The sequence below is a fragment of the Kogia breviceps genome, chromosome 9, assembly GCF_026419965.1.
Source record: "Kogia breviceps isolate mKogBre1 chromosome 9, mKogBre1 haplotype 1, whole genome shotgun sequence".
Lineage (NCBI taxonomy): Eukaryota > Metazoa > Chordata > Mammalia > Artiodactyla > Physeteridae > Kogia > Kogia breviceps.
Window position 1 is genome coordinate 11569141 of NC_081318.1, and position 9777 is coordinate 11578917.

The 9777-nt window shown below is 45.1% G+C and overlaps 2 pseudogenes; both read left to right on the forward strand.

Annotated features, from left to right (window-relative positions):
• Positions 1-1517: 1517 nt before the first annotated feature.
• LOC131762177 (olfactory receptor 2F1-like) lies at positions 1518-2409 on the forward strand (annotated as a pseudogene).
• Positions 2410-8482: 6073 nt separating this feature from the next.
• Positions 8483-9066, forward strand: LOC131762958 (olfactory receptor 2F2-like; annotated as a pseudogene).
• Positions 9067-9777: the final 711 nt, after the last annotated feature.

Consider the following 9777-nt stretch of genomic DNA (forward strand, 5'->3'; position numbering starts at 1 on the left):
TTCCCAGCTAGAGAGAATCTGAATTGGATTATGCTTTTCAATTCTGTTGTATTTGATTATATGGCTCCACTCTGGTTTTCTTAACACTGATATATTGCTTTTGTCCTTTGTTACGTTGTCTCATTTGATTCTCATAGATTTTACCAAGACCCAATTTTTTAAAATTTCTTATTTGATTCTGTGGCACTGCTGATTTTCTATAACAAATTCCTAACATTGAAAGGCAGTATTTCCTAGAGGTTGGCTGAAAGCATAGTACCTCATACGCTCAATAAATATTTTTAAATAATTGAGTTAATTAATGTACTAATTATTCCTATTTTAAGAGCAGGAAATACACCTTGATATTACATTTCTATTAAGAAAAACTGATGGCATTTAATTCTATGTTTATAGAAGACTGGTCAACATGTTGGAAGGAAAATGACGCAGTGCAAACTTAGCTAAGAAAGAATTCACTCCCCCTGTAAAGAATCAGTGCTTGTCAGTCACTTCATACTCAGTAGTGACATGTAAGTATCACTGGTTTCCAGATGCTCTCATTATATTATTTTTTATCATTTATTTAAACATCTAAATAAATGCCTGCAACTTACTATATAAATTGCATATTATTGAGAAATAAGGCATAACTGCAGTCATAATTTAATTACAACTGCAAATTTAATTAACCAACTAGTAACCTTGTTCTTCTCCTTCATAGCACTTAGCACAGTTATACTTAATTAATTTTTGTACTCATTAATTTAATCTCTATGTCCCCAATTAAATTATAAGAACCAAGGAGCAAGACTCATGGCTTCTGCGTTTCTGGTCCACAGACAGGTGTCTGACGTCTAGCACGGTCCCTGGCACACAGCAGGGGCTTAACCTATACTGATTTCAAGTATTTAAACTTCATCCAGACTCATGGGCATGAGAATGATGTGAGAGGATCCTTTCTAGGCAGTGACCCAGACCTGGACCCCAGAAGAAACACACAGAGCAAATGAATTCAGTCTTTTAGGGATGGACCCCCAGGCGCTCCTCTTGGTCTCAAGTATCTGCTTGTAATACTTTTCCCACAGCCACCCCACAGTGGAGACTCCTTCCTTTCTTCCCTGTCTTCTACTTCACTTCCCTCCTTTTTTTGTTTTCCTACCTTCCTTCCTTAGTTTTCCTTTCTCTTTTACCTTCCTTTTTTTCTCTCCTATCACTCTCTCTCCCTTTTCTCCACCACTTTTTCCCTCTATCTTTCCTTCTACACCAACAGCTTATATCCTATGTAATTGTAACTGCTGGATCCTAGATGTAAAAGGAAGAGCGGACAGGGACTTCATCTTTGATCTCGTGTGACAACTCCAATGTCCCTTTCCCCAGCATCTTCGCTGCATTCTCTCCTACGCACCGAGGTTAAGGAACCTGAGGGGGGGTGCTCCAGTCCTGGCCCACGACTTACTCCCAGGCTCCCAAAGCAAGACCTTTACTTGCCCCTCCCTACCTCTGCTCCTCCCCTGACAGCCTGAGCCACCTGCTCCATGAGGAGGGACAACCCGACCTGGGTGAGTTTGTGCTCACGGACCTCTCCAGCGACGGGCAGGCGCAGGCTGGGCGCTCTGTCCTGTTTGGGGCCGCCCGTCGCCTGACTCCACGGGGCAACGGACTCATCCGCCTCCTGACCGCGCTGGAAGCCCGCCTCCGCCTTCCCATGTGCTTCCTCCTCGGCAACCTCTCCATCGTGGGGTTCCCCAGACGCTGGTGCACTTCCTCCTGGAGGAGAAGACCATCTCCTTCACCCAGTGTGGAACGCAGCTCTTCTCCCTGGCCCTGAGTTCCTGCTGCTGGCGGCAATGGCCTATGATCGCCATGCGGCCGTCTGCGACGCCCTGCTCTACGTGGCAGTGATGCGGCCAAGGCTCTGTGCAGGGCTGGCAGCGGTCTCCTGGCTCGTGGGTGTGTCTACTGCTTCAGTGGAGACTGCGGTCGCAGTGCGTCTGCCCACCTGTGGGCACCACGTGCCGAACCATGTGGCCCGTGAGACACTGGCACTCAGCAGGGTGGCCTGCATGGACATCACCCTCAACCAGCCAGTCACAGGGGCCTCCAGCATGGCGGTGCTGCTGGTGCCCTGCTGCCTGGTTGCACCGTCCTACACCCACATCGTGGCCACCGTCCTGCCGACCCGCTCCGGCAGGGGCCACCGCAAAGCCTTTGGGACCTGCGCCTCCCACTTCACGGTGGTCTCCATGTCTTACGGGCCGGCCCTGGTTACCTACGTGCAGGCTGGCTCCACGGCCTCAGGCAAGCAGCACAAGGCGGTGTTGCTCTTTTACCCCCGTGCTGAACCCGCTCATCTACAGTCTGAGGAGCAAGGAGGTGAAGGCTGCTCTGAGTCAGGCTCTGACGAGGCGCTCTGAATCGAAACATTAGAATGTGACCTTGTCATAAGAGGGCCTCACCCTGAAGACGGAGGGCACCTCCGCATACTGTGCACATGTGCACGTGTGGGCATGTGTGCGCACGTGTGTGTAAGGGGGCAGGTGAGAGAGGCCACAATCCACACTATCTTTTGAAATAACAGAGAAATGGAATTTTATCTCTGGGCACTATTTTTGGTTCCTGACTTAGTCTATAAAATGTGGATTACAACAACTTAGAAATACATACAGCCTATTAGAAAATTAAATGGAAAAAAAAGATATACTGGCACATATGAATTAGAAAGGAAGACTAAATCAGAAGCTTGGGCAGTACACAAAATCTACGCCAAGAAAGTCTATTTCCTAAATTCTACAACCATATGTCTAAGTCAAAGCTTTTCTGAAATCAGTGAAAAAAAGAGGGGACAAGCTCTAAGTTACAAGATTCACCGTGCCCATGGGATCAAACAGGTCTTAGGCCAGAGGTACAAAGCTCATCATGTGATCACACGTGGTCCAGCTCAGCTCAGTAGGGTGGGGTATTCACATGGGGACTTGGAGCCAAAGTCACAGTAATAACCCCCACACCCTTGACGAGCAGGACCGGACACAGTGTGACTCTCGTGGATATCACTCTGCTCGTTTCCCTTTCCGACTTGCAGTGGGTGGCAAGTGGCTGGCCAGAAAGTGAAATGTGCATAACCCCAAACAAATATCTTTCTACATAATCAGGTCTAAGGATATGCTCTTATGAAAACTGAAGGATGTATTCAGAACACATGCTTGACTAAGAATTGTGCCACGTACCATTAGAGATAAGCCAAGCTTCTTAAAAAAGAATGAATTACAACTCCCTGTTAGTGATAATTTCACTCTACTCTTCTAACCCACAGTTAATGATTGAACTCTAAACATTCTAGAATGTAAAGTGAGAATAAAGTGAGGCAATGATATTTTATCCAGAACAATGTTTAAAACAACTTTTAAAAATCAGAAGGAAGCATCTCTTACCTAAATATTACAGATTTCTGGTTTGTCTTACCCACAAGCAAATATACAAAATATAAATTGAGAACAATTCAAACTTTGATATCAGTCTGTTGAGAAAATGTCAAAAGATTGAGGAGGAGAAAATGAAGTATCTTTGAAAACTCCTAGCAAAACTTTTTTTTAAATTGAGGTAAAATTCACATCACATATAATTCACGATTTTAAACATTTACAATGTGCAATTCAGTGGCACTTAGTATATTCACAATGTTTCGGAACCTCACGCCTATCTAGTTCCATAACATTTTCATCAACCCCGAAGCGCACCTCATACCCTTTAAGCACTCACTCCCCATTCATCCCCCCTCCCAGGCCCTTACAGCCACGAGTCTGCATTCTGTCTTTATGGATTTGCCTGTTCTGGATACTTCATATAAATGGAATTGTACGATATGTGATCTTTTGTGTCTGGCTTCTTTCATTCAGCATAATGTTTTTGAGGTCTATCCATATTGTTGCGTGTAGCAGGGCTTCATTTTTTCATGGCTGAATCATGTCCCCTTGTAGGGAAATAACCACATTTTGTTGATCATCAGGTGATGGATATTTGGGTTGTTTCCAACTTTGGGCTATTGTGAATAGTACTGCTATAAACTTTCATGTACAAGTTTTTGTTTGAAAACCTGTCTTTAACTCTTTGGGGTACATACCCTGGAGTGGAACTGCTGGGTCATACGGTAACTCTATGTTTAACTTTTTAAGGAAATGCCAAATTGTTCTCCACCATAGCTGAACTGTTTTACATTCCCACTAGCAATGAACGAGGGTTCCAATTTCTCTACTTCCTCAACAACACTTATGTTCTGATTCTTTGATTGTAGCCATCCCAGTGGGTATGAAGTGATATGTTATTGTGTTTTTCTTTTTTTTTTTTTTTGCGGTACGCGGGCCTCTCACTGTTGTGGCCTCTCCCGTTGCGGAGCACAGGCTCCGGACGCGCAGGCTCAGCGGCCACGGCTCACGGGCCCAGCCGCTCCGCGGCACGTGGGAGCCTCCCGGACCGGGGCACGAACCCGTGTCTCCTGCATCGGCAGGCGGACTCGCAACCACTGCGCCACCAGGGAAGCCCTGTTATTGTGTTTTTAATTTGCACGTCCCTAATGACTAATGATGCTGAGCATCTTTTCATGTGTGTGTTGGCCGTTTGTATATCTTCTTTGGAGAAATGTCCAGCAAAACTTTTGTTTTTAATTTTATTGAAGACCTCCCCTTCCCTTCCCTCCCTCTCACTCACTCCCTCAGCCCCTTCCTGCCTCCCCCTCCCCCTAGGACCATGACCAGCAGCCTCCAGCCTCCCCTTAATCCCCTCCCTGGTCCTTTCCCCTACTGCTGCAACTCCCATCTGAGGCACTCAGCTCCATCCCCTGAGAAACACATTTTAACTCTCATTTTTAGACTATTAATTTCTCCCCTCAAATCAACAGATTATCTTTTCCTTTCTCTACTCCTTCTCAGAGTTCTCTCCCCCAACCAGAGCCTCCACACTTAGACATTTGCCCGCCCTTTACCCAGTGTCTGTGATTTCTACAGCAAAGAAACCTCAGGAGTTCTTCCTCCTTAGTGAGAGAGAACAAACCGACAGTGCTTATACTTTGATGTATTTTCCTTTACCCTCATCACATGTCTATGGAACATCCAGCTTTGAGGAGTGTGGTATTCTAGTACACCTTCTAACACAACCTGGCTACAGAAATGCTCATCAAGTAGTTGAATGAACAAACTCTGTGTATGAGGTTTGATAAAACCAGTTAAAAGTTGGAAGGGGTCAACTGATGTTGGTTCTATACTTGTTGAGCTATAATCCTTCATTAAATTATGACGTAGTTGGGACAATAATCTATTGACACCTTCTAATCCTAATAATTAAAACATATCTTTTACATATAAAATAAAATTTATTGTATTGGCTGCAGCAGTAGCGCATACATCTAGCTTATCCAAAGAAGACATCAGTTCATTAGGTTGTAGGTTAGAAAAGAGGGGGGGAAAGTCCAAACTATTTTCCTACTTATCCCATTGTTTGAGTTTTAGAATTTAGACATTTTTCTTGGCCCTTGCCTCTTTCAAGAGAGACTCAATGTATTTAAAGGGCACTTACTAATCAGGAGGAAACAACTGTTTGGTCCCTCAAAAGACCCTTCCGATCAGAGCCATTCTTGAGCCGGTATCACAGAGCAGACTCTGAAAACATCGGTAATAAGGTTCTACACTGAGCTCCTAGATGAGGGGATGAATTTTAAAGAAACCACTCCTCGATATGATGTTCACTCATTCATTCAGTCCACCGGCTCTATATGCCAGTCTCTGTTAGAACTAGAAAAGGGCACAATAAAAAGAAAAAAACACCCTCTCTACCCTTCAAGCAGTTTGCTTGTTAGAAGTCAGAAAAGGGGAGTGAAAGAGCTGGGCTTAGTGGAGGGGGTTTTCCAGTTCCACCTCCTGGCTTCAGAATAAGTTAAGAGCCAAGGTATGTGGGCTCTGTCCTCCCATTACACTATGCGGTGGATGTTTCCCTTTTACAGATAAAATGGCAAGAGGTCAGCTGGTAGTTGACGAACTGGACCGCCAGTCCGCTGATCTGCCCGAAGTGCTCTTCGGCCTGTTCCCCTGCGCTACACGGTGGCCGTTCCAAGTCTCCACCTGGCTCCCCGGGAGGGGCCTCCAAACACCACACCTTTTCTGACACGCCCCTCCCCCATCAAACAAACCTGTGCCACACGTCATTCTGTGGGGATGCTGCTCCCCACCAGCTGCTGTGATACACTCTTCACGCTCCAAGTGGTGACACGACGTCATGTAGCAGGAAGAACACGCGGATGTGGTCCTCAGATTTCAGATTCAGTTCCAGCTTTGCTTCCAACCGGCAGAAGGATCTTGAGCAAACCACTTCTGCTTTCTGAGTCTCAGTTTCCTCATTTGTAAAATGATGAGGTTGAAATGGTGATCCTAGCATTTCCTCCCAGCCTACATTCTTTTCTGTGACTCTCACTCTGCGTTTTATTCTCTTCAATGGTGAGAATTTCAGTTGCTGTTTTTGGCACTCATGAGCCACATTCGGGGACTATAGCTTAGTTACTTATTGCAGTGACAAAAGAAATAGGCTCTGTGGAAAGCCAGGGGCTCCCATCCCAGGTGCAGGGTTCAGAAACTCAGCTGGGTATTGTGCCAAAGCCAGTTTCTATTTTGGGCATTTTCTACAGTGACACCTTCCGGCCACAAAAGGACTGAAAGAAGAAAGTTGGTAAGTTCCAACCAGCTAGGAAAGACAGAGGGTAGCATCCAGCTGCTCTGCCCTCTTCACCCCCATCCAACAACAGCCCTATCTTCGAACCCTGTTAGAAAGACTTGGGTTGAATTGTTTTCATTTCCATTTCATTGGATTCTGTGACCCATCTCTCATATCTTTAATACAAATCCTTTTTATTTAGATAATTCTCTGAAGTTATGAAGGGCTTTCTCTCACATTGTCTCATTTGATACTAACTAGCTCTTCCCTGGATCTAAGATATTCTAAAACATTTGTTTTGGACCAGACCTCAGAAGGCTAAAGCTAAGGGGAGACCCAGCACACAAACGGCAAGAAATCCAGGATCACTTTTTCACTATTCAGTGGGATTTGGCCTCAACTTTTTCAAACAAAGAATGAGAAGTTTAGGTCAAAGACTTTTCCTCCTCAAAAACTCTACTGGTTTTATCTCTAAACATATTCCTCTCTCAAAAAATCCTACGTCTTATGTTTTCAAAAATAAGGTTAAAAGTTCCCTCTAACGCAGTGATTCTCAAACTTGTAATTAAAGTTTTACATTTTAGTTACCAGGAAATATTAAAAGTTACTAACATACTAATGTCTGGGTTTCACCCTCCTGAGGTTCTGATTTAATTACTCTGGAGTGTGGTCTGGGCTTCTGGAGTTTTCAAAGCACCCCAGGTGATTCGAATGTGTAGCCAATGTGGAAAGCACTGCTCTGGTTTCCACTTTGGGTCCTGTGGGATTTTCATAGGCAAACCCTTTAACCTGGAGTTTTTTCCTTCCCTCTCAAGCTTTCCCTAATGGACATCCAAAAGGGCTTTCCCCGCAGTCAGACTCTTCGATGTGTCTCTGTGGTCTCTACTTACTCTCATACTAGCCAATAGCACTACCTTCTCCCGACGTGTTGTAAAGACACGTAAGGTGAACACTGAAATGGGACTAGAGGGTCTTGTTATTAATAGAGAAATAAAGACTATAGAATTGCTTAGTACCTTTTTACTAAGAAAAAAAAAAAGACATCTTTATACTTTGATAGAGGCTAAAGACAGGCAAAGTAAATAGGGAGGTGTTCCAAGGGCAAACACGTCTTTGCTACGACAGAAGGATTTACACATAACAAAGCTCCAAGGGTTTCAGAGGCACTCCCTTACTGACTGCATCAGCGGGCACCGTCAGTTTCTAAACGCTGTCATTGCAAGTAAGTGATGTGCACGTCCATCTCACATTAATCACTCAGTTTAGCATTCAAACAAATGCCGGCATTTCACCAAGGAAACAGCAAAATCCCAAGAAGCTGGGATATAATTATAGTTGGTACAATGTTCTACAATGATGCCTTGATCTTATCATCCTAGGATTAAGCCTGATTAATCAGTACACTGAGAACCAAATGAGGGATTTTTTTTCTCTGTCACTGACCCAGCCTGGATAATGGGAGAAGCAGGAAAACCGCCTGCTCCAGCATGAGTAATAAGGACTTTCAGAATACAAGTCCTACATCTTGGGATCAGATGATAATCCTCAAGACTACTACTTTAAACTCTTTCTATTCATTTACCCAAGAAAAATTTTTTATTGTGAAACATTTGTTAGAAATCTTTGTATAAAAAGCAAAATCAGAAAAGGTCCCTGACTTCAAGAAGCTCAGAGTCTAATGGAGGAAAAATACAAGTACTTGCAGTCCTATTTAAAGTCCTCTGTTCAAACCCAGACTGTGAATCCTGATCCTGATTCTGGCCTCTCTAACCCAGCACCTCCTCCTGCAGTCTGGCCCACCTGCTCCATGAGGAGGGATACCCTGACCTGGGTGAGTGAGTTTGTCCTCATGGGCGTCCCCAGGGACCAGCAGATTCAGGCTGCACTCTGTCCCGTTTGGGGCCGCCTATCTGCTGACCCTGCTGGGCAAAGGGCTCCTCAGCCTCCTTATCAGGCTGGACGCCCGCCTCCGCCCGCCCACGTACTCCTTCCTCGCAACCTCTCCACAGTGGACATCTGCTACAACTCCAGTGGGGTTCCCCAGATGCTGGTGCACTTCCTCCCGGAGAAGACAGCCATCTCCTTTACTCAATGCGGGGCCCAGCTCTTCTCCTCCCTGGCCCTGGAGGGGACTGAGTGCCCGCTGCTGACAGCAATGGCCTATGGCCATCACATGGTGGGTGACCCCCTGCACTACAGGGCAGCAGTCAGCCCGAGGCTGACAGTGGTCTCTTGGCTTGTGGGCATGGCTAATGTTGTAGCGCAGACGGCAGTCACCATGCACCTGCCCAGCTGTGGGCACCATGTGCTGAATCATGTTGCCTGTGTGGATGTCACACACACTAGGGTGTCCTGGTGGACTCTAGTGTAGTTGTGTTGCTGGGGCCTTGAGCTGAATGCTGGGTAGGAATTCAGTTGTAGGAACAGAGAAACACAGAAGAACTCAGAAACAGAAACAGGAGGGCTTCCCCTGAGAACAAAGAAGCTTATACTAAGGGATAAAGCGTTTGTGCAACTGTATATACACAAGTACATGTGTGTGTGAAAGATGTACTCTTTGTTTTTGAAGGTATCAACAAATAATGACTTAAGCTCTGGAATCTTCTTTGTAACTCTGCTTTTTTCCACCGAAATTCAAAAGCAGTTTACACCAATCAGAAATGTTAACTATTTGTTGACTGAGTGAACATCAGAATAATTCCCACAACCACTTCCATCATTGTCCTAAATGTCAACTTGAACTTCACCACCTAGTCAATCAGTCAAAGAGCACATTTAATGATCCTCTCTTCTGAGCTCACCCTGACTCCTTTCCTCACCACAGTCATCATCGTAACTCCCTCCTAGCGTTGAGAGCATCATGGAGCCCTGGACAAAATGCAGGACTTGGAAAGAAATATCCATCAGTAAACACATTTGTATCAAGCTCCACTGTGTTCAATACACCATGCCAGGTGCTGCAAGAGACACACCGAGTCTAATATGAGGTCCTTCCCCATAACCCGGGGATTACTTGGAAAGATAAGCGATAAATACCAAAAAAGAAATTGCAACATAATCCAGCAATGGGAAAGTACAATTAGGCAACATTTGCTTAATTGC